General features: G+C 39.8%; 1 long non-coding RNA gene across 1 annotated transcript; it reads right to left on the bottom strand.

Annotated features, from left to right (window-relative positions):
- Positions 1 to 494: 494 nt before the first annotated feature.
- Positions 495 to 25,381, bottom strand: LOC125920957 (uncharacterized). The gene is made up of 2 exons (XR_007457264.1): positions 24,390 to 25,381; positions 495 to 5,521 (listed from the first exon to the last, which is right to left on the bottom strand). It is a non-coding gene; the product is annotated as an uncharacterized LOC125920957 (long non-coding RNA).
- Positions 25,382 to 27,216: the final 1,835 nt, after the last annotated feature.

Here is a 27,216-nt window from a genome sequence, read left to right as displayed (position 1 = left end):
TATATTGATTGATTTGCAGATGTTGAACCATCCTTGTATCCCTGAAATAAACTTAGTTGGTGATGATGTATGATTTTTTTAAATATATTGTTGAATTCTTGGTAATATTATGTTGAGAATTTTTGCATCTATGTTTACCAGGGTTATTGGACTGTAATTTTATTTTCTTGTAGTGTCTTTCTCTGGCTTTGGTATCAGAGTAATGCTGGTCTCATTAAATGAGTTTGAAAGTGTTCTCTTCTAATTATTTGGAAAATTTGGGAATAATTGGTATTAGTTATTCTTTAAATGGTTAGTAGAATTCACTAGTGAAGCCATCTGGTCCTGGACTTTATTGTGGCGTTTTTGATTACTGATTCAGTCTCCTGACTAGTAATTGGTCTGTTCACTTTATCTATTTGTTCATAATTCAGTCTTGGCAGGTTGTATGTGTCTAGGAATTTATCGATTTCTTGTAGGTTGTCCAATATATTGGCATAAATTGTTCATTGTAGTTTCTTGTGATCCTTTGTATTTTGGTGGTATCAGTTGTAATGTCTCCTCATTTACTTATAATTTTATTTACTTGAGTCTTCTCTTTTTCTTGGTAAGTCTAGCTAAAGGCTTATCTATCTTGTTTACCTTTTCAAAGAACCAGCTCTTAGTTTCACTGTCCTTTTCTATTGTTTTGTTGGTCTCTATTTCATTTATTTATTTTCTGATCTTTGTAGTTTTTCATTCTTCTACTAATATTGGGCTTCATTTGTTTTTCTTTTTCTATTTCTTTGATGTGTAAAATCAACCATTTGTGATTTCTCTTACTATAGACATTTATCATTGTAAACTTCCCTCTTACAACCACTTTAGCTGATATGTTGTGTTTCAATTTTCATTTTTCTCAAGATATTTTTTTTAATTTTTATTTTTATCTTTGACCCATTGGTCATTCAGGAGCATGTTGTTTAATTTCCATATACTCGTGAATTTCCTAGTTTTTTTTCTTTTAACTGATTTCCAGTTTCATACCACTGTGGTCAGAAAAGATAATTGATAAGATTTCAATGCTCTTAAATTTATTAAGACTTGGTTTGTAGCTTAACATATGGAGAACGTTCCATGTGGGCTTAAGAAGAATGTGTATTTTGCTGCTATTAGATGGAATGTTCTATAAATGCCTATTAGGTCCATGTAATCTAATGTGTAGTTTAGTTACAACCTTTCTTTATTGATTTTCCATCTGGATAATCGATCCAATGTTGAAAGTGCGTTATTTTTTTTTTATTATTAATTTATTTATTTTGATTGAGAGAGAGAGAGCTAGAGCAGGGTAGGGACAGAGAAAAAGGGACAGGGAGAGATTCCTGAGCACGCTCCGCACTGTCAGCACAGAGCTCATTGAGGTGTTCGAACCCACGAACTGTGAGATTATGACCTGAGCCGAAACCAAGAGTCAGACGCTGAACCAACTCTGAGCCACCTTGGTGTCCTTAAAGTGGATTATTCAAGTCCTCTAGTATCATTGCATTTCTGTCTATTTACGGGCAGTCTTAAATGCCTGTTTTTGCAGAGTAGTTAAAAAAATTTGAAGTTTGTGACACAGGTGAATCTGTTCTTGTCCATTGCTCAACCAAACAAAAGTGCTATCAGGTGAAAACAGAGAGCTGTTGAAATCCAGTGTTCATGCACTTCCCAGCTGAGAATATTAAAAACCAGGTTATAAAAGATCCCGGTCAAGGGAAAAGTTTGAATCACCTGTTCCAGGGGAGTCCTTGTGATAGCCATGACTGTTCATTCCAAACATGTTTGCCTATCATTGCTTATAGATGCAACACTATTCATGAAATACTTGATACACTCAGTAAGCGGACAGTATATAAGTATAATATATTGTTATAACTGAGAATTTTTTTACTCTTTTTGTCTTTTTCATAGAGTCAGTGTGTATATATATATATACATATATATATGACTGTTGAGCTTTAACTTTCATATGTTTAGTATCAACTTTAACGATTTCAATTCCCTTTATTTTGTGAGTTAAGAGAATGGAAAAAAAATTATAAGTTTAGCAGTGGTTTCTCAATTTTTTTCTGCTTCTAGGTGATAAGTAGGGATAAAACACTAGAATCTGCTTATGAAATGCTGCTATTACATAAATCTACATGGTTTAGTGCAAAGAATCCCAACTGAGAGCCTGTAGACCTGTGTTCTAGTATCAGGTCATATGTATTTAGCTTTCCCATACTTCATTTTGCTCATGTGTAAAATAAGGAATTTAGATAGATAATTTTTTACTTAACCTAATTCCCCTCTAATATCCTAGGTTTCTGTGGCACCTAGGTATAATTGCAGGATTTTAGTTTAGAAGGAAAGGTACTGGAACCCAAAATCTGAGGTCTAGATCTGACTTTGTCCACTTTGTAGTTTTATTTCTTCATCTCTAAAAATAAAGAATAATAGCCATCACTTGATCCCAGGTGTGACGCCTGATTAGATATTATCTTGCCTAAGAAATTTGCAAGTACAAAGGTCTGTATAAGAGGAGCTCCTCCCTAAAGGTTTAAAACATATTAAAAAGCTAGATTAAATACATGTGCCATCTTTGTAGGAAAGTGCAAGTAGATTAAAAGAATAAAATACAGAAAGAGCCGATGCATGCATTAGCAGGAGTTTAAGAGAAAATATAACCAATATATGTAGAAAAAATGCTCAATATTACTACTAAATACAAATAAAGACAGCAATAAGATACCATTTTCCTGTCATTAAGTAAGATATTGAAATATTTTTATCAAATGTTGGTGAAAATATAGGGAAGTGGTTACCACAAAACAATGCTAGACAGAGTATAAACCGGCATGGACATCTTGAAAGATAAGTTGACAGTGTTATTATAATTTTAAATGTGTACATCTTATGATCGGTAATTACTTTTTTATATTTGTTCATATGCCTAAGAATTGGTTGAATATATTGATTGCAGCAATATCTGTAAGAGCAACACATTTGAAATGACTCACCTGTAAGTCAATAGGTAAATGGTTAAGCAAATGATAACACATTCGTACTGTGGAGTTCTACATAACAGTTAAAAAGAATGAACCAGATATCTGCATACTGACATGGGACTACCTTTAATACACATTGTAGAGTAAAAAGGTAGTTACAGGACAGTTTGCATTATTTACACACAAATACGCACTAATCAAACTGTGTTTCTATAAATACATTACATATTAAAGAAAAGGCAAGGAAAAGACTTAGAAAAAGATACACAATGAACTGATAATATAGTCACCTTTGAGAAGGGAAGTGGTGAGGAGAGGGATGTAAACTTTAAAAGGTTTAAATTTTTTTCAAGTAAGAATACATTCATGTATTATTTAGAAATTAAAGACAGGTTTGTTTGGGTTTTTTTTCCCCTCTGACAATGAAAGAGGATAAATTAACTTAAGCATTTTCTGTTCAACTAAATCAAACCCAAGTTATTATCTTCTTGGCAATGTTTTACTTCCATGCATACCCCATTTTCTAGAATACCAACCAATTCACTGGGTCTGAATCCTTGACAAGCTCAGGATTTCATTAGCCTTATCCTTTGATTTATCCAACACTGGCTGTAATTATCCAACTGATTTATCCAACTGGCTGTAATATTCGGCTTGTAGAGTATTCAGAAATGAATATTCAGACACTTAGTAAAGGTAGTTCTGAAACTGAAATTATCATGAAATTATTGCATCTTCCTGCATTTGAAAGCATAAGATAGATCACAGAAGATGGTGGCATTTCCCCAGAGATGGATAATTATCTTAACCACTGCTCTTACTAATGTTCTATTAGTATTGCTAATTTGCCTTTGCATATGAAATGCTCCCTCAGAAAATTCCAGAAGTTAACTATGATTCTTCCACTGGATATTTTTAAGGCTATCTGTTCCATTAGAAGTTAGTAATTTGAGAAAACTCAAATACACATTCAACAATGTTGTTACTTTTAGGAAGAGAATGAATGAAGAATCTGAAGGCTGAGGATACACAGAGACAAATTTTACTCCCTCAGTAATCCTAGAAACTACAGTGAAGAGATATTATTATTATGCCCCATTCTGCACATTAAAAAAATAAGACTCAGAAAAGTTGAGCAATTTGCCCAAAGCAACACAGCAAGTAGTAAGTACAGTTTAGCTTTTTTTTCTTGACTCAAAGTTGAAAACTTTCCATGCCATTATCATCCCTGCCTTCTTGAATTTAGATTCTGAAATATGAAGACATGTATTCAGATTGATCTACTGGGTGAACTAATATTTCACCCAGCATTTGTTGGGTGCTTGCTGTGGATCTGTTTCTGTTCCAGATTCTTCCATAATAATCACTTAAATCTTACTAGGACTCTGTGAGACACCTATTACTATCTCTGCTTTACAAACAAAGAAATGGTGGCCTAGAGATGAAACATTTGACTCTTGCCACATCACCAGGAAGTGGTAGAATAAAATTTGTAGTGCATAATTTCTGGCTCAAGAAAGTACTTTTCTCATCAACATTAGGATTTTAGTATTCCCAAGAAAGAGCTCTCATCAACAGACCACATGAACCTTGAACCAGGCTTGCCCCTAAATAGACACATGCCTTTCAGTCTAGTTAACTCCCTTTGTTGTGGGACACTTGTCAAGCAAATCAGTGTGGGGTAGAATGTTTTTATGTATGGCTTGGAACCATCTGGTGATATTAACAAAATAAGCTATTTCTAAATAATGTGTGTGAGCCAACAAGAGATCCATTCTTTCACTCCTTCTCAAGGGACCTCCCAGCCTCCTCTGTGAGAGTGAGTGTTAGGGCTCTCCTTACACTGGCCTAGAGTAATTTGTTTTAATAATGTCTGAGCTCTCTGAGGTAATGGTCTCATGATCTCAACCAGTGCTTTTAAGGAAGAAATAAATGTGAATAAATAGAACATTTCTATTTTTTTTAAGTTCAGAAATACCTAGAAAATTAACTATCCCAACAATGAATTAGAATGCATGTTACCATAAACCTCAAGGAAGTGATTTGACTGAAAATATTTAATTACAGGGCAAATTTCAAAATGGCAGACATCTGGGAGAAAGTGACAGCAAGAGAACCAGAACAGATTTTCCTAGCCTGGTGATTTGTATAAATCATGACGACATTACTTATGAGTGTTTATTGCACACCAGGCACTTTGCATGTGGTAACTAATTATATCCTTATAAAAAGTCCATTGAGGTAGGTTATTAGTTCCATTTTACAGGTGAGGAAACTAAGGCTAGAAAGTGGCAAGGCTAGAATTCAAACCCAAATCTCTGAAAGTCAATGTATCTTCTACACCAGCTCTAGGCAGAGGACAAGAGCATGGAATCACATTCTTCCAGAATGGGGTCTTCTGAGTTATCTTCATTGTTTCATATGAGATGTAAGTTCTCAGGAACTCAGTCACAGCCATGATCAAACAAAGGCAGTGTGTTCCAAAGGTGATGAGCAGGCCCTTGCTTTGCTCATTGGGAGGGGAATGTTGATCACTGAAAAAAGTATGGAATGTTTCAAAAAACCAGAAGATGTAAATAGCATAAAAGAAACATCTCAGCCATCTCCCAACTTATGAAATAAAACCTGACAAATAAACCCACTTAAAACTCTTTACGTAACCCACCCTGATTTCATTTCCTTCCTTCCCCTTCAGAGATAACCACTGTTCTGACTTTGGGGTGCATCATTGTCATGAAATTCTCTATAGCTTGCACATATGTTTGTATCCTTCTAAAATATATGATTTACTTTTACATATTTTAAATGTTATATAAATGGACTCATATTTATGTATTCTCATGAAATTTCTGTGTTTTACTTCTCATTACATCCACAATATTCATCCATGTTAATGCGTTTAGCTCTAGTTCATTCATTTTCACTGCTAAATAGTATTACATCTTATGACTATATCACAATTATTTAGACATTTTATAATTGATGTATTTCCCCTCATTTTGACTGTGACAAATAATGCAGCAATTTCTTCCATGTGTCTGTCTCATTATGTATATGTGGAGAGTTCTTCTGGGGATAATCCTCAAAAGGAAATTGTTAGGCAATAGGTTTACATTATCTAATTTTAGCAAATACAAGCAATTGTTCTAATTGGTTGTGCCCATATACACACCAATAGTTTTATTTTTCTACATTATCTCTAATACTTGCAATTGTTGCTTTTCACCTTTTGCTAATCTGAATGTTCGAAGAAATACCTCATGACTTTAAAATGCCTATCTTTATTAGTGAGGTTAAAAGGCTTTTTCTCTGTTCATAATCCATTTGTTTCTCTACTTGTTACTTTTTTTTCCTATTGATTTATAGGTGTTTTCTGTATATTATGGATGTACATTTTTTTTGTTTGTGTATGTATTGCAAATAACTTATCTGTGATTTATCTACTTGACCTTAGCACTGGTAATACCAAGCAGACAAAAACAATCACAATTTCACACTTTTTGGTGCTACCACGTTTACTTTCCAAGGACATTCAAAGGAGTTCTGTTATGCAGACTACTGTGATTTAAAGCCATCAATGTTACTGGTACTTGTAGCAAAATTTTCTATAGAGATCTTGCTTTTAGACTCATTTGAACGTCCATGTAATTCTCCTTTAGGACAGAATAATCTTTATGTGATTAGCTCAGAAGTTTTTGGATGTGAATCATTTTTTATAATGCTTATTTATTTATTTTGGGGGGGGTGTTTTGGGGAGGGGCAGAGAGAGAGAGAGAGAGAGGGAATCCCAAACAGTCTCCACACTGGCAATGCAGAGCCCTATGTGGGGCTCAATCTCATGAACGGTGAGATCATGACCTGAGCTGAAATCAAGAGTTAGACACTCAATTGACAGAGCCACCCAGGCGCCCCGTGAATCATTTTGATCTAACTTTATGTGGCTGGTTTGTTTGTTTTTTTTTAATGTCCCAGGAGATGAAAAAAGTAGTGTTTCATGCAAGGCAATTAATTTTAGTACCTTTATTTTCCCCCCAGTGGACCGAGCTGAAAACTGGAAAAATACAGACTATGTTTATGGGTAAGAATTCCCCTCAAAGCAAAGATCAAGGTTACAGGTGTCCTCTAACCTAGAAGGACAGCTGCTCATAGGTTGGTTCCTTGTTATCTAGTACCTACACCTACCTCTCCCATGTGGGTATCATTTCCCCCATATCAAATTGGGAGGCAGTGTGCTTAGTGGTTAAGACTTTGGGGTCAGAAAGACTTGAGCTGAGATCAGAAAGCTTCATCACTTTCTACAGTGCCTTTGTAAGTAAAATATTTAAAATCTCTGAACCCCAGTTCCTGTGTCTGAAAGTGTGACAAATGCTACTGTTGTTCTGAGCCTTCTTGGAGATTAAATGAGTTCATGTCTGTATGGTACTTGTGCTTAGTAAACATTCAATTAATGGTGGTTACTATTACATGGTCCTAATGAAACCCTCATTCCATTGAAAAAAATGCTTTAAAAATGCTATAATTTCTCAAAGGAAACATACCTCCCCTCCCCCCCCCCCCTTTAGAGGGCACTTCGAGGACTAAGAATCCTTCTGGAAAGGTACAATTCCTGTGAAGGGAACTGAACATTAGCTCGCCTTTCTCAGCTTCCCAAATGGAACTGTTGGTCTTATTGAACAACCCAAGAACAGAGTTTATTAGGCTGGACCTTCAAGGTCAATATAACCTGAAAATATAACCTGTTCATATTGAGATGATAGAAAGCTAACCGTGTTGCCCCTGGCAGAACATTTTGTTTGGCCACAATGTTTTTCAGAGCTACAGAACACTCTAGTTGTTCTGTTGTATACAATGCACTCATTCTTTGGCTTTACCCAGCTCTATATTTAAGCTTATTTGTCTACCCCATGGATACTTGTAACACACACACACACACACACACACACACACAATATACACACTAATGCTTAAATTGAGTGACCGTTCATAAACAGAAAGCAACTTTTTGTAAAATAATTGACAGACTTGTTTAGACTTCCCTTGCCAATCTCTGCCAGAGACAGACAATACTTAGAATTTCAGAAGTACTTGTCTGGTTTTCCTAAGAAGGATTCAGCCTCTCTTCATGTTAGGAAGTTTCAGTCTTCTTCAAGCACTTATCTTAAAAGAACAAATAAAGCTAAAAATGTTTTGGCGAAATAGTCACCCCAAAAGGCTACAAATGGGTAAAGATAACTGGAAATCCTAGCTTGCAGTCCTGGACTATATAATTTACTAGCTAGGGGACCTGAAATGAGTCATTTAATCCCTCTGACCCTCAGTTTACCTGATCTATAAAGTGAGGCCGCTGACAGAAATAAACTGGAGAGTAAGGGCTTGGACTGATGGTTACCCAATCAAAGTCAAAGGCAAAAAAATGTTCTCTGAAAAACATAACCTGTGATTTTCTAGAATACCTCTCTTAGTTTGTATATGAAGATCTATATCCTTTTAAACTTCTAAATTTGCTATTCTCTGAAGAATAACAAGGGGTTTCAGTAGAACTGCCCCAAAGTCACATGCGAGGGCTTATCAGTCTCATGGGTGCCAAGGCAGGGCCTCAAGGTATCTGCTTCTGAGGATCATCTGCCATGTCACCGGGGCCCAGTAAAAGAGGGAAACAGCAACTTCACCTCATTTTCCCTACTCTGTGCTGTCTGTAAACAAGTGGCATGAGGGAAGTACAAGGTCTGCTCAGTGCCAGGGTCCTATTGCTTCTTCCTGACACAGAAAGCTATTTTCAAAGGCAGCTGCTCCTGGCAGCAGTCAGGTAGGGCAGAGCCTGCCTTTGGCTAACTAATCCAGAATTATTGCTGACGTTCTCCTGGAGGGCAGGAGCTGGGGCAGGAAAATATCTTCCTAAGGACTGTGTCCTCACAGGCACGTCTCCTCTTCCAGGGAGTGACCACAAGAACAACATCCCTGAACTCAGGATTTTCCCAAATGCATTGTGCTGTGAACTTGAGTGGACCCTGTCTGGAGAGAGACCACTGCTCAGACCTGAGGAGTCCTAGAGGACCCATTTAAAAAGTTCCCTTCCTTTGAGTTAAAGATATTACTGTTTCTGCAGTGTCTTGTTAAATACATGTTGGAGTGCTTTGTTGAAACGTTAATTTGTATTTTCTTTTTGTAGTATGTTTTCCTATCCCTCTCCAAGAAAGGTAGCTTTACCCTCTGCGCTCCTGCCTTGCCTCCGAGAGGTTTGTGTTATGGATGCAGGAAGCAAAAATGACTTATGGAAAGTATCAGAAGAGCTTCCTGGCTTTCACTTCTCCAGGGACTGATGTCCTTGAGAGGATGGTGCTAGGGAGGGGGAGGGAAGCGAGTGTCCTTTGGGAACGGAGACTCCCCAAGAGTGGAGAGAGTGAAACTCTGTGGGGAATCTTGCCTCATAAAACAGACACAGGCTGGAGGCAGGACTCAGGAATGCGGCACCAGAGGAGGCTGGACCCTAGCACAGGACTGCCTCAGCTACCATTTCCTGACACAGCAGAGGAAACTACGAGCCACAAGACTGCAGAGAGGAACACAACCTGAACAGTGTATATCAGCAGGTCAGGAGGGACTGACCATACTTTTCCCTCTATTTCGAGGAACCACATCAAGCTCCTAGATTATAATTGGAGCCGAAGAAGGAAAAGATTTCTCTCTACTAATAACAATAATGACAGAAGTAGAATTTTTCTATAATTGCAGAAGAGAAGAGGCTCAAACTTGGATTTAATTTGAAGACAGTAAAGAAATGGCACCCACCCTTTCCTCATGCCCAAGTTTGTGGCATAAAGTTCATACAGGTTACAAATGCAAATGACCCAGGGAACTAAATTATATAAAATACACTCACTTATAACCAGTTATCAACAATTCAGTGAAGATTTGTTCATCAGAATAGAACATTAGAACTTGTTCTCTAAAAGTGGGACAGATGAGAGGAAAATTTTGAAAAGTCGAAATGGATATCAAGAGACAAAGCTCACTGCCAGCAGTTGGTAAGAGCATTGGGCCATTTTTATGGGACTCTGGTAAATGACCCTTCCCGTACATCCACAGCTCAACTTGTCTCACGAGTTTCTTCTTCAAAGCTAAGCAACTGTTAGCATTGGGGAAAACAAAACAAAAAGAAACAAACCCTGATCAATGCTTAGGAATTCTTATGTGTGCTTGTCCTTTTTCTCAATCTTTAGGGAACAATAGTATGTGTAAAACTCTTCCTTTAAGATGGAGACCCCAAAGCTGGGGACCACAGGACACAACAGTAAGAGCATGAGTGATAGTTGGCAGAGGCATCCACACCTCCCCCAGGTGAGGACACCTGGGTCCATCTCCTCATCTCTAAAGCTGAGGGAACTGGACGTGATTATATCATTTAAGGGCTTATTTTATGAGCCCTCCAATTTATTGAACATGTTTCATTCAGCAAATAATGGCTATGATGGTTTCCTTCAGTCTGAGCGATCGTACAAGACAGGATATTCCAAATATTTAACAGCCCATATGGATATCAATGCACCAGAAGGGCCAATGGGTAAGGACGTAGCATCTGGTGCCAGATGAATATTAATCAGCCTTGGTGAATATTAATCTGCTGTTTTACAGAGAAACAGACTCAGAGAGTAAACTGTGCCAAATAAACTGTATGTATTTGAACGACGAGGACAGCCTCAGTGTTGGAGAGAGATGGCATTTCTTCCACCGTCTGTGCATTGGCTCTCTGGCAGGGCGTGCTAAGCAGAGCATTTCCTGCTCCCAAAGCACCCATCTTTTAGCCTTTGAAAAACCTAGGTGTGAAGCCTGTCTCTTAACAGGCTTTGAGAAGCAGCATCACATTTTCAAAATGTGTATGTGCCTTACGATCTGCAGCATTACATAAGGAAATAATATCTGCACATTCGCGTTGTCACCACTGACGGACATGACTTGCAGGCAGAATGGGTCCTGGCTGCTGCTGACGCCGAGGAGAGGAAATGAAGGCGGTGTGGACGGAGGGGGCTCATAAGTGCATTCCCACACCACACTTGTCTCGGGGAGCATGACCCAGAGTAAATGCTGAAAATGTATTGTGCGCCTATGAATGTTTTGAGAATAAATGTTTAAACCATAGCTAGAATCATACACAATGGCACTAAAGTCATTAGCTTCGGGGAACCCCTTTCTGAAATGCGCAGCATCCATAAGCTACATTGTAATTCTAGTGGTCCATATTGAACACACACCTACGTCTTTTTTTTTTTTTTTCTTATTTAAATGTGTAAAATGCCCTGAGCCCCTAGGCATTTGTGCTGAGATACATTTCCGATCGCATGACGTGTAGTCCCTGCTGCATACGAATTAACTGCCCTCGATATTACTGGTAGGAACAGGCTGTGATATTTCTGTGTAATTTCCACTCATATCATATTAACATGTCCACAATACAAAAAATAAAAATAAATACATAAAATAAAAAATAAAACTCAAAAAAAAATAGTAAAATAAAATAAAATGGGCCTTCTATGACTGGGTGATAGCTAGGGTAAATTGGTTTTTGGCAGTTTTCTTTCCCTTTTCAAAAAGTTGTTTGTTCTTGCTACATCTTTACTAATATGTGGGTACTGTAGATACCTGATGGTGCTGTACGGAATCTGTTTCTCATCCCCTTGCTAACCTGAATGTCTATATATTTCCCTAAACTACTAGCAACAAGAGAATTATTTAGCAACATTTTATTTACCAAAATTCTGGTAAGGATGAAGGACGATAAGGTTTTCCTTATACACTCAACAGCAAACTCCTTTAAAGCATTGTTAAATATCTCTGTTCCCCAAAGTTCTCATTTTGGCTACTCAGTAAGCAGGTGTTCTCCTTTTCTTTTTTCTTTTTTTTCCCAAACATGGTCCAGTTTCTGTTTTGCAGAGCAATTCAGTTCTCCTAAATTTGAGATCTTTCCTCAACTAGGTGCTTAACAAAGCAAAAAAGTCTACGGTGAATAGGACTCCTTCCCCATAGAAGGCAGTTTAGCCACTATTTATTACTACTTAAACATGAACTTGAATGTCTCACTCTGCCCTACTCTCATCTCATTCGCACAATGCAAGGATCAAAGTGTATTTTCCCAGATTTATAGAGCAATATCTCTTAGAAGAGTTGTGATACAGTTTTCTCTACCTGATTACATATTATGACTTCCTGTCAGGGCCATTAGCTGTCAGAAAATTCCAGGAACACCAGGGTCGTGTCTCAGAACAGATGCTCCTTTCCTGAAGGTTGCCAGAAACGTTTAATTTTCTTAGATTCTAAAACAGTCTAAATAGCAGGATGTAAAAGTAATTCTGAAATAATTCTGTTCTGGTTACTATTGTTGCATAATGAATTACCCCAAAACTTAGTGGCTTAAAGCAGCGATTTTATTTTGCTTATTATTATTATTATTATTATTTTGAGTCAGGAATTTGGGAAGAGGTTGGCTAGATGATTCTGGCTTGAGGTCTCTCAACAAGTTGGAATCAGATGTTATTGGGGCTGCTATCATCTGAAGGCTAGATGGGGCTGGATGTTCAAGATAAGTAACTCATAGCGTAGGCAGATGGTATTGACTGTTTGCTGGGAGTGTCACTGGGACTATTGGATATAGCACCTTCTTGTGGCTTTTCCATATGGTTTGGCTTCCTGACAGCATGGTGTCCTCATGGTAGTTGGACATCTTACATGGCAGTTCCAGGCTCTATGTTTAAGTATTCTAGTGAACAAGAGAAAGCTACTTTGCCTTTAATGACCCAGTCTTGAAAATCATACAGTATCACTTCTCCCATACTTTACTAGTAGAAGCAGCCACAAGCCCTGCCCAGATTCAGACCAAGAGGATTTAGACTCCCTTCTTGATGGGGGAGTGACTAGAAGAGCAGGAAGAATGGGGGGGATATTGTTGCAGCCATTTTGGAAAGTTCACTCTCTCATTACATGAGAGTCACAGTTCAACCATGCTGCTTTTACAGACACAATGTGAGTGGATAAAAATGCAGTGTGGAATGGAGTTATCAATATCCTTTCAGAAGAGTCAATTCCACCACCCTCTTTCATTGCCACCATCTTGTACTAAATCACTCATGCACTGTCAGAAATGCATGTCTGAGGAGACATGATTTGAGTTCTGTCAGTAGAAAGTGTATAGGCATCTAAGGATACACAATAGTTTTCTTCCTTGCAATTAAAGTTGGTAATTTTACATAGAAATGAGAGTTATTTTGTTTTAGTTAAAGCGATTGATTAGATCCAGCCCTATCTGGGCATGGACCTTGTATTCCACTAGTTTGGCCCACCCAGGACAAAGGCAGTATTAGATCATTAATACTAATACTAGGGAGTCTATGGAAATCTGCACAATACAGCCATCCACCCTACCTTTAGTATTTTTCTCAAGCTACCCTGTGACCAAGCCCACAAAAGACCACATGCTCAGATTAAGCTAAACTAATTGTCTATCAGAAGAATGGTTTAGACTTGATTTTACAAAGCTTTTCTCCCCAGTTTGTCCCATGCTACAAAAGAGTATGTATAGTTCTTACTGGTTAATCCATTGAATAACTCTTCAGGCATTATTAATCATCAAGTAGACTCCATGGTTAGAATACAGAAAATGGCAAAATTTGTGTGTGTGTGTGTGTGTGTGTGTGTGTGCGCGCGCATGTGTGTGCAATCATTGCATACATAATGCCTTTTTTTCCAGTGGGGAAATTTTAGAATTTCCTCTTCTATCATACCCAGATTTCTGAGTTATGGAGGTCAACACTGTTTAGTATTTGAACACTATTTTTTTCCTAAATGAAAATATAACTCCAAATCACATTGAGCAGTCTGTTTATATTTCTGCATAACTGAAGAGTTCAACTTTATTTAATGGGATCTTTGAGCTTAGCCTAGTGGGAAAAACAGGATACTGTCTCTGGCAAAGTTATGTGGCAGTTTTGCAAAATAAACTCCCGATAAGGCTGTAATCCCTTTGTTGGCTTAACCATGATTAGATGTGAGACTCTGGAAAAGTCCACACAGGACTTTCATGTAACATGGGTAATAAATGTATTACTCACATATTCAGAAGGGCACCAGAGGGAGAGATGATAGGGCCTTTGCTAAATGCATGATTTCAGCAAACCTTCAAAGTCGAATTGGATGTACCTCTAATTCTAAGAAATCTGAAGACCTTGCCCTCTTCCTACTCCTCTGAGAGACAAATGCATGCGGTTGGCACATCAATAAGGGAAGAGGTAGTGTATCTTCCAGGCCAACCTGAATTACGGGGCAAAGATGCACCCTCATGATGTAGTTGAGTTTAAGTTCAGGTGGACTGAAAATCATGTCCAGGGAGCAAATAGCAGATTAGAGGGATTCATTCTTGGCCCACTAATCCTACCTATTGGTTGGTAGGAAAATGGAGAGGCTTCGATCAGTCTTTGTAGTTTTGACTCAAATCTGTGAGGTTTTATGTTACTGGAAAATACAGCACGTGGGTGTGCTAGGGAGGACTCCCATCCTCGATCTGTATCAGCACTTAAAGAAGTGACTTGTAGAGCCACAGGCAGCCCCACATGGCCAAGACCACATTCACTGGTACTCTATAGAATCTTTTCTCCCCACCCCTGGGAATCCTTTGGTGTGCAGATAGGGAGTGTGGACCTCAGATGCGGCATTCCGCAGCAGCAGAGGGCCCCAGTTCTGTCTACAACAAGAAAAACCTAGAAGGAATTTTAAAATCCTGATGCCTAGGCTTACCTAACTCAATTAAATCAGAAATGCTGGGGGCCGGGGCCCAGGCATTAGTAGTTTTTCAAGCTGTCAAGAGGTTCTGTTGCATCCAAACGACTCCTGAAACAGAATGCTACGGGCACCAGTGACAGTCACAACAAAGTTTATTACAATGAGAGGCAAGGCCGACCGATCGGGACCAACACTCTTGATAAGAGTGTGGCCTCGAACAGCCGGGGTACAGAGTTTTTATAACCGATTACATCGTTTTATCATCACCTGGGAACAGAACAAAGAAACAGTTTCCAGATGAGTTAGAAACAGTTGCCTAATGAGGTGTTTACTTTAGACTTTCTGCCTCTAAGTTGCAACCAGTGGATCTCCTTGACCCTGCCTCTGATGCTCTTTTCTTTGAACTTTTGTTTCCTTAATTGGTGAAGCCTAATTTACAAGGGTATGAGGCATAGTTTACCAGAGCAAAGCAAGGCTGTTATCTTTTAATCTTCAGTGTCAACACAAAGCTGTTATTTTTTAAGCTAAGCATTAGCCCTACACTACAATTTAACCCTTACAGTTCCAATATGTAACTCAAGCTGAGAACACTGTTCTCAAGTGCTACATTCAATGTTGGAGAATCACCACTCTTGATCTCCTAACCTATGGCATGTGGACTTTGTTGGAAGGCCCCAATAAGATCTGGGCTAATGTACTACGGGTAGGAGTTTGGGAACTTAAGATAGGGCTGAACTTTGTTGTAAATTCAATACAGCTGGCATCAGCTGAACTCACAAACCCCATCAATAACTTTCAGTTCACAGACGTTAGAAAATAAAAAAGTCCCCATAGAGCGGAGTGTTGCCATTCTCTCTCTTGCCTTTCTATAATGGTGTTCTATATCCTTCCATTCACCACTCAGCCCCAGATTGCTGTCTGGCTATGCTCTTATTTTTAGTTAAGAAAAATAAACTTGTGGGCTGCTCTATTCTATGCCCCTCTGATAAGGCAGTCAGCAGCTGTATTCACAAAGATGTGGAAAGTGGGTCTGTTCCAATAATCAATCAAGGGCAATCATGCTTTGAGCTGTAAAGACTCACTGTGAAGGGACCACTGAGTGAGGGTGATAAGGTCCATTGCATTTCCTTTTTGAAACTGGATGAAGGGATATAAAGAAAGGGAACAAGGATTCTTTTTTTTTTTTTTCATTTTTTAACAATTATTCATTTTTGAAAGGCAGAGAGAGACAGAGCGTGGACGGGGGAGGGGCAGAGAGAAAGGGAGACACAGAAACAGAAGCAGGCTCCAGGTTCCGAGGTGTCAGCACAGAGCCCGAGGGGGGGCTCAAACTCACGGACCGCAAGATCACCACCTGAGCCAAAGCTGGCCGCTTAACCGACTGAGCCACCCAGGCACCCCAGGGAACAAGGATTCTGTAGAAAGTGATATACATAGTTTTATTACAACTTATCTCCTAAATCAGAGATAAAAAGCTCAGAGAACAAGGGCCTTTAGATTTGGAAGCTCGGGGGTGCCTGGGTGGCTCAGTACCAACTTGCTCAGGTCATGATCTCGTGGTTTCTGAGTTCGAGCTCCATGTCGGGCTCTGTGCTGACAGCTCGGAGCCTGGAGTCTGCTTCAGATTCTGTCTCCCTCTCTCTGCCCCTCCCCTGCTCGTTCTCTCTCTCTCTCTCTCTCAAAAATAAATAAATAAATAAATAAATAATAGCGTTGGAAGTTCTTTGGTGCCCTCTCAGACTAGCTCCTTGAGGCTGGCCTCTGATAAGCTCGATGATGGGCAGAACTTGGGTCTTCAAGAGCCTTTGCAGTAGGTCCTGGAACACATTCATTATCCTTACATCCATTTCACCCGGGAAGTTAACTTTCTCACTTACAGAGGGAGAAAGAGTAAACAACCCAAGATCCAAAAAGTTTATATGCCACACAGGCTGAAAATCCTAGGCTAAGCAGTTGAGGCAGTTTCAAGTGGAAGCAGTTGCTAAGATTCTTACCTCTCCTCAGAAGCCTGGAGAAGGATTCTACTCTGTTCTTCTCCCTATGATAGTGTCAAAGGCATAAAACTGTGGTCCTTGGAAAACACACACACATAAATGTTTTCATATGTGGTTGAGGCATGTGCTGTTCTGATTAAATATGAGGTATGACATCTGCCTGGGGAAATAATTTCTTGAGTTGTGTTTAGCTTTGCAACTGTTTGTTCAAATTAATATTAGTATTGTTTGTTTAGGAAGACAGTTTCTTGTGCAAAATGATTCCAATAAATTGATGAAAATGGATTGGTATATATATCACAAGTATGAATTTTATAAAAGAGGGCAATATACATTCATTAAGAAAAAAGACACAAAGTGTTTTTGTTTGAAATTTCTTAGGGATGATTATTAAAACAAGCAGAGTTTAAGATTTTTCTTAGTCCTTTGTTACTGTAACATCCTCTAGTCAATCTGATGCACTACAGGCTAGTGAACTAAATAGCTACAGAATTTGAAAGTTCTAATCCTGATTCTGTCACTTACTGGCCAGGTGACCTTGAACAGGTTTTTCAGCTTTTCCAAGTCCCAAACTCCACACCTGTAAATAGGATTTAAAATAGTATTTACCTCAGGGCACCTGGGTGTCTCACTCAGATAAGCATCTGACTCTTGATTTCACCTCATGTCAGATCTCATGCCTTGTGGGTTTGAGCCCTGTGTTGGGCTCTGCACTGTCCATATGGAGCCTGCTTGAAATTCTCTCTCTCTTCCTCTGCCCCTCACTGACTCATTCTCTCTCTCTCTCTCCCTCCCTATCTCTCTCTCTCTCTCTCTCTCTCTCTCTCTCTCAGAATAAATAAACATTAAAAAAAACCCACAAAACTTAAAAAAATTAGTATTTACCTCATAGGGCAGATGTGAAGATTAAACCAGATAATAGAAGTTAATATTGTTAGAATAATTTAAAGATCTCACTTCAGTTTAATGCAGAAACTACTTTTTATTTTTAGAAGGAATTTTGATTTGATTGTAAAGACCAGTGTAGTGTTGACTGAACTTGGATTTTTCTTCAGGAGTATAATACATTAAATTTTACAACTGCTTTTGAAAATTAGAATGCACTATGTGTTTCTTTGTGAGCACTAATTACAACATAGCACATCTTCCTTAAGAAAAAATGAGTCTTATCAACTGTTATATAATCCAACTAATGAATTTGGGGCTCCCCCCCCCCCCATTTTGCTATAGATCTTAGAATCCTGGAGTGTTAGTGCTAAAAAAGGGGGGGATTTTTTTTTTCAGGTGTAGCTGCTGAGTCTGACATACTGAAGCCTCCAAAAGGAAGGAGTCCCATGAAGACATGACCTCTCTTGCTACCCCTCATTTCTGTCTCTGTTTCTCTTTTTCTCTCTCCTCGGACAATTCCACTCTTCAAAATGAGAGATTCCACTCCAAAGTGAGAGATTTTATCTTCCTCCTTCCTACCACTTTCCTGCACATTCTAGGTGCCTCAGTCTGGACTGGTTGCTGATGGAGACTCTACAAATCAGATGAAGAGTTGACAATGGTTGGGTGAGGGTTTGGATTCTAGCTAGTCAGTGAGAGAAAGCAAAAGTGGGGCTCCATTTGATTTTGTTCTACCTATCACCTAGAATCCTGGTTTATTTTGTTATTGATTTGCCCTGGAAGCAAGCATACCTTCCAGGATGAACATTCATTTTAGGGGAAGACAATCTAACCTAAGCTCATTGGATAAAGATATTCCTTTTGATATCAGGGGTTTGACTCTGCCTTTTGTGAAAACTTTAATAACCTTGATAACATGATCTGCCAGCTGCAAGTGGCTCTCTTTGCAATTCTGGAGAGTCAGAAACAGCTCTAGAAGGACAAAGGGCAGGAATGAAAATTAATTTTCAGTTTTCCATAAAATGCATGGTTGACTAGGGTAAGTTCTCACTAATCAGACTTACAGGCTGAGAAACGGGGAAAAGGATAGTCATAAATGGCTTCGGCCAACTATGGTTCCCCTCTGAAGCCGTGTGTACTGTCCGTATAAACAAGACAAGGTTTCAGATGATAATTAGGAGTGGGAAATGGAAAGTGGGTAGGCAGCTACCAGTGTCTGCCAGAGTCCAAGGTCTTCTGGATTCCTACTTGTCTTGCTTCTGGCTTCACAGCTTCAGAGCAGCTTGTAATCTTGGGGCTCGCTGAATTCAAACCCTCAGCCCATCTGTCAGATATTTCACTATTTGCTCATAACTTAGTTTCAATCACTAATACTTACACTTAACACACTGACCTTCCCTACCTGGGGTGCTGTCTTCTAGCTCTGTTTACATAGAACTCACTGAGGAACCATCCAACGCATATTTATTCTACATCTACCCTGTACCAGGCACTGTTCTAGGAAGTTGAAATACCTCAGTGAACAAAACTGGCAAACATCCTTAAGCCTCATAGAGCTTACATTCTGTCAAGGAGAGGCAAACAATAAAAAGTAAACAGTTTGTTAGAAGTAGGTAAGTGCTATGGGAAAAGCAAACAAACAAACACCCAAAGTGAAGTGAAGGGATTGGAAGTTCCAAGGCAGGGGTATTTGCAATTTTAAGTAGGATGTCCTGGATAGGACTCTCATGGCTCATCTCATGCCTCATCTGACTTTACTGGCATGGTTCTATTTGTTCTTTAAAAAAAAAGAAAAGGAAAAGAAAAGAAAAGAAAAGAAAGGAAAGGAAAAGAAAAGAAAAGAAAAGAAAAGAAAAGAAAAGAAAAGAAAAGAAAAAGGTGACCTTTCTCATTCTTTGGGATCTTCTCACTTCCCCTGGATCTAGGTAAAAGCCACCAGAGTGTTTTTGATTCAGAGTTTCTCTAACTTTCCAAAAGTAATAATTCTCTGTTCTCTGAAGCTAGAATTTATGTGTTATTTTGTTCTAGATTGCTGAAGATAGCATGTTAAACAGCTAAATCATTCAAGATTGTAAAAATAAATCTGCTTCCACCAGCAGTTTTAGAGTTCAATTAGTTTCTATCAACATATCTCTCATCAAAACATTTCTGAATTAAATAGTTTTTTAAAATAGATATGCTAGAGTGAAATAGAGATATACCTTGAGCATTTCCAATGATGGACGTCATCCTAATTTTATGCTTAACCACATAATTTTTCTGATCTGGAATTTTGGTCTTCTGAGTATAATTGTTTTCCCAAGAAGGTAGTATAGAGATGATTACTCAGTTGCAAGACTGAGTTTTTATGTGGATGTCCATCCCTTACCTATTATATTCCACTTCCTTTCATCGACTCTGACTGGGCCAGCCCTCACCTGGCATCCTGTTCCTCTCCAACCCAGTAGTCACACAGCTGCATCCAGAGCTAGGTTCCTAGCTGTTCTACCCTGTTCCTGTTCCTACCTGTTCTACCCTGAATAAGTAACCAGATGCTCCTGCTGAAGCAGAGTGGTCCAGGCTTGTAGGTAATGCATTTTTTTTTTTTTCTGAGAACATCAAGGGCCATTTTCATATAAATCCAAAGCCATAGTGTTACCCCAACTGGCTTCATCCTCTATTTACTAAATACCATCTCACTTCTAAAAACACTCCCTCTTGGGGTGCCTGGGTGGCTCAGTCAGTTGGGTGTCTGACTTTGGCTCAGGTCATGATCTCGTGGTCCGTGAGTTTGAGCCCCGTGTCGGGCTCTGTGCTGACAGCTCAGAGCCTGGAGCCTGTTTCAGATTCTGTGTCTCCCTCTCTCTGACCTTCCCCCATTCATGCTCTGTCTCTCTCTGTCTCAAAAATGAATAAACGTTAAAAAAATAAAAATAAAAAAATAAAATCACTCCTCTTTCCTAGGACTTCTTATTAGGAATATTCTTCCTTCTATAACCTTTGTGGAAAGTTAGGAATACTTGTATGTTTTGAAGTAATCTGGAATTTGTGTGTAGAAATAAGAAACAACATAATTCAAGTTCTGGTCTATTATTCTGGTGCTGGGTAATTTAAAAAATATTGGACTGCCCTCTGAGTCTTCAATCATCTATGTGCTGATGATAGAAAAAAACCTTTGCTATTTCAATAGGTCATAGAGAAGATAGTTGAGGAATTCATTGGCAAGCTTTGGGTGTTGCTTTTTACAGTATTTAATTGTGAAATATAGGTGATTCATTGCCAGATTATTGCTACAAGACCACAATACTCTCAAGGAATTCTTATATAAGATTTCAAGTGGGGTTGTTAAAAACAGACTTCTAAAGAGAGACACACATAAATCAACAGAGTGTTCATATGCCATGTGGTGGAATCCTGGTATACCATTAATCCTTCTTGGAATGTGATGAATTTATGGAATGTGGAACAATTTTGTTGGAGCCTGAGTATTCATTCTACATATGCCACCACGACCTGCCTGAAACTAGAGTTTCCTTCAATATTTAGTGTGAGACTATACTATTATCATGCAATACTCCATCATATGGATTGATAGCAGAGAAAAGCAATTAGCCAGCCAATGAAAAGGTTGAACATTTGCGCAAGGTTTATTGACAGAACGATTATGTGTCAAACACCGTGCCAGGTGCTGGGGATACGGATATGAATAAGCACAGTCCCTATTTTGAGAGCCTTGCAGTCCAGGCCAGGAATTGCATATGTGATACAGGTACACACTACTCCTTCATGTAGTATCCAGGGCAGATATGAAACTTTTTTCCTTCCAAGACTAGATGCTCAGTGGACATACTGTTCCACACAGCCCTCCAGGAAGCTGTCACCAAACTACTGGTGTTTGCATGTGAGGTAATACTAATACTATGTCATTACAAATGAGAGCTTAATAATGATGGGGACTGACTCTGCAGCCGGGTGCTACGCTATGCCCATGTATTATCTCATGTCGTTTCTACGACAGTTCCAACTGGCAGCTATTATTATTATTATTCCCATTTTTACAGATAAGAAAATTGAGTCTTAGAGAAACTAACTCACTTGCCACATTGACATGCCTGGTAAACATCAAAGTCACCATCTGAACCTAGGACGTCAGAATCAAATGTTTATACCATCTAATACTGCCTCTTATATTTCATCTCTGATTAAGCCCAACCACCGTTTTAATAGTAAATTCTTCTTACATTTTTTTCTCTTCTTGAAACAGAAGAAATGAACTCTCTTTGCTATTTTATTTATTTATTTATTTATAAATATTTTTTTAATTTTTTAAATTTATTTTGAAAGATAGTGCGTGCCAAGGTGCACGCATACATGAGTGGGGGCGGGGTGGGCAGAGAGGGAGAGAGAGAATCCCAAGCACCATGGAGACTGACACGGGGCTCAGTCTCACGGACCCATGAGATTACGACCTGAACCAAAATCAAGAGTTGGACGCTTAACTGATTAAGCCATCCAGGCACCCTGAGTTCTATTTAGCTTTTTAGATTTTATTTTTCAAACCTGTAAGCCTGTTAGATATTTGTTTTATTCATGCATGCAAGAATTACAGAACAAGCACTAAGTTCCAAACCCTGGGCTAGATATTGGGAAACACCAGTGAATAAGGTGGAGGAGTTTCCCGCTAGGTGGCCCTGATGTTTTGTACCTGTCTGAATTAGCATCCTGCTCCTTACCTCTAGAACTCTGTCCTGGAAACTTCATTCTGTGAATTTTAGGAACAGGTCTATCCTGGGAACACTGCTATCAGGAGATCTGCTGCAGCAGGTTCGAGCTATGTGCCCACCACTGCCGCTACCTCATTGTGCCAGGTGCCATGTCCCACAGCCTCAAAGAGAAGCTGGCTTTGACCATGATGACTGCGACTTCAGGCTGATGGGATCAGGGAAGAATAGTGGATCAGTTTATACTTTAGGATGTCTCAAAGACTGGGTATTGGAACTTCAAGACAAGACCAAGTCTTTAGAAGGATACACCTACAAATTCTTGAGTCTGAAGACAGGAGCTTCAGGCCACAATTATTATTGTCGTGAGGTCCATGAGGTCATTCTGAGCCTCAGTGGGACAGAAAGGAAGTTTCCTAGGCAGGTAGGCAGATAGAGAGTGAGGCCTCGGATACAATGACTCAGCCATGTGACAAGGAGTTCTTAGGTAGGCAACTCCGAAGTGGCAGGAGTTTTCCTGGAGCACAAGATAAAAATCCAGTTACCTGTGGTTCAGATCCCTGGAAGCAAGTGTATTGTGAAATTTGGAAAAGATCAACCAAAAGCATTATGCACGAGGATGTACATAGGTTCATATATTCCTAGATTCATATGTGTGAAATAGGAGGTACAAAGGACAGCTGTCTCAGATGACCAAAAGTGACCAGCAGGCTTAAGAACCAGCAAAAATAACATCTCCTGAGGCAGGGTGTTCAGTTTCCTGACATTTTAAAGGTAAATAGCATGGAAGTAAGTAAAGTATATACTCCTGGCCCTTAAGAGATAATATTAGGACCAAATCAAAGGTCTCGCATAGGTGAAAAGTCAGCCCATATTCTGTGAAGATGGAGAGAAGACCGGGTAATGTAAAGGACTGGTATGTACTCCCTGTGAGGAAGGTGTCTTGTGGTCACTGACACTTCCTTTAGTCAATGTGGTGAATTTGGTTCCCTGGGACAGAAAGGAAAGGGATGAAACACTGTACGTAGGATATAGAATTCCTTGGATGGTATAAGTGACTCATTGGAACCATTCAAACTTTATACCCACATATCGGTTTAGTTCTCTTTTTATTAACTCCCCTTCAAGATCATTCCTTCTACTGTAATCCTGGGAACCCCAAGGTAAGAACAGGACCATCAGAAAGACTTATCAGATGTGCAGTTAATGTTCATTATAAACCACAGTCCTCACCACCACAGTACGCCCAGGAAAAAAGTCGGCTCCAAAGTGTGAAGCAGCACCTTTTGGACTGAGATTTAAAGGTTATCAGGCTCTAGGGGAGAGAAAGCAAGGTCATTGTAATGTGGATTGTTTTTCTATCCAAGTATAGAAGTATACTTGTGAAGTATAGTAGAGAGGCCAAGGTTCAACGGAGGTGAACTTTCCCAAATATGGTACTTCCAAATCAACAATAAAGGCAGCAATGAACAGCCATGACAAAGACAATCTGAAGCAAAGGGAAACAGGTTATAATCCTGGGTTCTGCACCCAGGGGGCTAGATTAGCTGAGGGGACAAGTAGAGCCCAGTGGCTCACAAAATTTGTTAAGAGGAAGAATTGAAGGTATCTGTGTCAGTGGAATAGAATATCAGCCAATAGATGGGAGGGGATCAGGCTACCAGCAATATGCTTTTCACCTCTATGTACCTGGCATCCCCAGGGAGCCAGCATTCTAGGGCTCAGCTTGGTTAAATAGGCTTTGGACACGAACCCTGTCAAACTATCAAGAAGAGATGTTCTATGTACCTACCACAGCCCCACCTAGTGGAAGCATCCTGAGTTGGTACCTGCAAGAAATACATAGATGAGGTTCCCACATGTAATCAGAGAATCAGAGTAAGCATGGTTGAGTCTGAAAAATGTGGATAACTATTGTACCTTCAAACGTAAAAAACTGCAGTAATCTTTTAAGGCTCTTTCCTCTGTAGTACTTGTTCATGGCTGCTGCTAAGTTTAGATTCTTTAAAAAAAAATAAAGTTATATTGAGTGTGAGAAATAAAAGGCCACCTACCCAATCAAAGGAGGGACGCAGAGACCCCAAGCACAGTGAAGATAGGTTTAATCAACGTTCTTGCAAGAGCGGATGTCTGACGGACAGGCACACTTGGGGCGGTTACAGCAGACAATTTATCTCCCAGCATACAAGTCTCTTGCCTGATTCCTCATTGGTTGAGTACTACAGAGGTTATAGTCTTACCTTGAGGTCGCCTATACCCAAGTAAGGCAAAAAGTCGTCTGATTGGAACAAATGTACATTTCCTGATGTGACTCAGTGACTTTCAGTCCTTCGTTTTTTGGCGCATGCTCATTGCAAAGCCCATGAAAATAAGCTCAGGAAACCAAGAGAGGAAGAAGAACCAGTCAGTGAAGTGTCCAAGGGTTTGGGACTCCATTATGGGAGGGGGAAGAGTTCCTATATATTTCCAATAGGAAACAGTTGTAAACATACTGTTATCTAGACAGCACAGCTTTTATTTGGTATTTCTGAAAATGAATCATCTCTCTTAGTTCTCATAGAGCATCTCTCCCAAATCCGACAGTAAGTTAGGTTCTATCACCTGTGTTCCCTCATTTACCCCTAACAACTCTGGGCAGCTGGTTCTATTTTCTTTACTTTGCAAATGGGAGAATGGGTCTCACGGTCAGGTAGCTTGAGTTCACAGACCTAGTAAGTGGGCAGCCTGGATGTGAACTATAACCTCTGATACTAACTCAGTGCACATGTAGGTGTTGGTAAAAAATGAAACAATCTTAGTGATGAGGGAACGTAAGGCAAACTGAGGGCAAAACACAAGCTAACAACACCTCCCACCCCCACCCCCCAGGTGGGATATGTGTGATATTCCTCAGGCAGGCCTGGCTGCCCAAGAACAAAGGAAAGGAAAGAAAACAAATGGTTAACTGATAGAGATCACAGTCATGCAGGACATGAGTCTTCATCAGTTTACAAATATCTTAGAAAATTACAAGAAAAAGGCAATCTTATCAATAGCCTAATCTCCAGAAACCTATAGACAGTTTCCTAGAACCCCTAATATCACCCTCCCCTCCACAGTGATGTGGGGAACAAAGGCAAGAAGGAAATGGCAGGTAAAATTTCCTTATAACCTGCAGCCCACTGACAAATACTTGAGAAAAATACAGAATGTAACATTTTTCTAGGAACCCCCTACCATCCTGATGTTAATGCCTTACTAGAGGATAAACTACTTAGCTTGACAATAGCAAGGTCTCAGGCCTCTTTAGCATATCAAAGTCCTTCTGGAAGTCTCCCTTTTGCCTTTATCTCCCTCAACTCCAGAGTATATAACCAGTCACTTTTCACAACCCAGGTGCAATTTTTTCTGCCCACGAGTCCTGTCCCTGTGCTTTAATTAAATCATCTTTTTTGCACCAAAGATGTGTTTAAGGATTCTTTCTTGGCCATCAGCTCTGAACCCCCAGCACTCCAAAACCCCATCATTAGTGAGAAATATTGACTTGTTTTATTTGGAGGCATATGACGCAAACAAGATGCTTTTTGCAGATTCTAGATAGCGTCTCTTCTGGCACCCCCTGGTTGACCACCCTGGGATAAGATTGACTAGAGAAGCTGAGCAAGAAATTATTTCCATCCACATGTGTAGGGCATACACAGGAGACGTTCAGCAAGAGTAAGCCAGGGCCTCTGTACAGAAGGGACTTACATTTCAGGCAGGCCACTGAGGTGAAGTTTGGTATAGTAAGACAGAGAGAGGGACCCAGATTCACTTACAGTCAAATCCTTACTTGCTTTACAAGTGAAATGACGATCTGAATTGGTTTGCCAGAGTGGTCCCAGTTTACAATGGCTGAATCCTCGATTTGGACAATAAATGTATGTGGTCACCCTACTTGTAAGCTGGTCATAATCTGGCTCTTACTACTAGAGTCACATCTTTTGCCCTTCCTCCATGGTCCTCTGTGGCTTCAGCCATATTGAATTGTGTTCAGATCCTGAGACCTTTATCTAATCTACAGGCCATTGAACTTACTGTTCCTTTCCCCAACGTCACTGTCCACACCCACAACCCTCTACTTTGCTGGATTCCCTTCTACTTGTCTTTTTTTTTTTCTTTCAACGTTTTTTTTTTTTTTTTTTTTTTTTTTTGGGACAGAGAGAGACAGAGCATGAATGGGGGAGGGGCAGAGAGAGAGGGAGACACAGAATCGGAAACAGGCTCCAGGCTCCGAGCCATCAGCCCAGAGCCCGACGCGGGGCTCGAACTCACGGACCGCGAGATCGTGACCTGGCTGAAGTCGGACGCTTAACCGACTGCGCCACCCAGGCGCCCCCCTTCTACTTGTCTTTGTAGGAGGGCTTGGTTATCACTTCCCCTAGGAGTTCCTGCCCCACCCTTCCTCCCCCAGCTGGGGTTAGCTGCCCTCCTACTTGCTTCTATTTCCCCATCCCAGTACTCAGTGCAGCTTACTGCAACTTCCTGTCTACCCGAGCCTGTCTCTCATTGACCTGTAGTCACCAGGAAGCTAGGCCAGTACCTTATTTGTAACTGTATTTCCAGTAAAGACCAGAGTGCCTGCTTCATTGCAGGGGTTCAATAAATGTTTGTGAGCTAAGGCTGAGGCCCATTTTTCAGAATTGAGGGTCAAAGTTAGGGAGAGTTGAGAGGCCACAGTAACTGGGGCTAGAACTCCAATGGTTGGGCAAGGTTAGCTTAAATTTCTCTTTCTGGGCTTGTCTCTCTTGGGTCAGGGCAAACCTTTGGATGGGGATTGCAGAGCCTCACTTGAAGGGCCATGGAAGCTGGGGCCCAGCAGCACCTGAAAACAGAGACAGAGACACTCACTGATACCAACTT

This window comes from Panthera uncia, chromosome C2, assembly GCF_023721935.1.
Source record: "Panthera uncia isolate 11264 chromosome C2, Puncia_PCG_1.0, whole genome shotgun sequence".
Lineage (NCBI taxonomy): Eukaryota > Metazoa > Chordata > Mammalia > Carnivora > Felidae > Panthera > Panthera uncia.
The sequence above is the reverse complement of the archived record's forward strand: the minus strand, read 5'-3'. Positions and strand labels throughout refer to the sequence as shown.